Below are 1,548 nucleotides of genomic sequence, written 5' to 3' on the forward strand. Positions count from 1 at the left end.
GTGAGATGGGTAGGGTGACTGTCAGGGTTTGAGAGTTTGGAAATAATTTTGAAGATCTCCTTTGATTTGTTTGCAGAGTTCAAGATTTTGTTGGTGAAGAAGACGGATTTAGGTTGCATGATTAGCATTTTATATTCTTTAAGATCGTTTACATTAACTTCCTTTTTGTCAGGTGAATTATTGTTCCACCAATTTCATTCACAGTGACGTAGTTCAAGTTTAGCTAGTTTTACGTCTTCTGTGAACCTTTTGGATGCATCATGTCATCTGGCCTGTTTGGCTTTGCGGAGAGGGGTGTGTGTATTACTGGCTTCTACTAGCCAGTGAGTGATTGCTTTCCCATATAGGTCTGTATTGTCATTTAGGCCAGGTAGGGTGGTTGCCAACGAGACACAGAAGGAATTCATGTCAATCTGGGACCAGATTCTGGAGAGCATTCTGGAACGAGGAGGAGGTTTTAGGGTCTATTAATGAGAATTTAATCAAGTTATGGTCAAACCACACACAAGGGGAGATCGTCAAGGAGGACAAAGATAAGTTAGTAGTCCATACTTGGTCTTGTGTGCAAGCTTTATTATGGGGTGAGAAAACATGTTGTTCAAGGTTTAGGCAGCGAAGAAGACCAGTTAAATCTTTGCATGGTTGCCCTCCATTCTCCTCATTTGCCCAGTAGCTGAAGTCACCAATTAGCAGTATTTTGCATGATCGATGACTTAAGAGGAAATTGACTCAGGAAGAAGTTGGGGAATTGCTCATCTAACCTCGCGGTCTGTATATAAGAATGTATGTCAGGAGGAAATTGGAGAATCAAGTTTGATCATGAGGCTGGCAACAGTCGGAATGATAAGCGAGGTAAGTTTGGTGAAACTAACGTGTTTCTTACTTACTGCAGCTACGCTTCCACCTATTTTACCTGCAGGTCTGTTGGCTTTAAGGAGGTAGGAGCCTCATGTAGGACTTCTAGGCAGGAGTCTTTAATAAGCCACATTTCAGTTACGAGCAGTACATCAAATGATTTAGAGTCTAGTAAGAGGAATATTTCAGTTTGGTGCTTAACCAAAGACCAAGTACTGAGATGTGTAGCCATTAGCTGGTTGGTATTAGGCCTGTGGGTAATAGGATTAGATTTCAAACCTGAGACAGGGAAATATGATTCAGTTGATCTGGTCAGGACTGTGGCTGGAATGTCATTATTTAGCAGTCCTAATTTGTGTAGTTTCGGCAAAACACTATTAGTTGTCAGAGGTTGCTATTCATAATGAAAATGTACTCTGTTATATGTGATTTATACTTAAAATAAAGTTGATTTCCATTATTTATAAGAATGTGCTACATAAAAGGCCTATTTTTTATTTAAATCTGTGTGTCAATCTATGGTCAAATTGTTAATTTGAACTAAACTGAGACTGACCTGTCCAGCAGGAATACATCTCTTTTTCAACCCCATAGCATGTGTAACACATATGCATTGCAACAGCATGTTTATCCCATGGGGCTGACAGGTAATATATACATATTTACCTCTAAAACTTTGCGCCACAATGAAAG

The sequence above is a fragment of the Pleurodeles waltl genome, chromosome 8, assembly GCF_031143425.1.
Source record: "Pleurodeles waltl isolate 20211129_DDA chromosome 8, aPleWal1.hap1.20221129, whole genome shotgun sequence".
Classification (NCBI taxonomy): Eukaryota; Metazoa; Chordata; class Amphibia; order Caudata; family Salamandridae; genus Pleurodeles; species Pleurodeles waltl.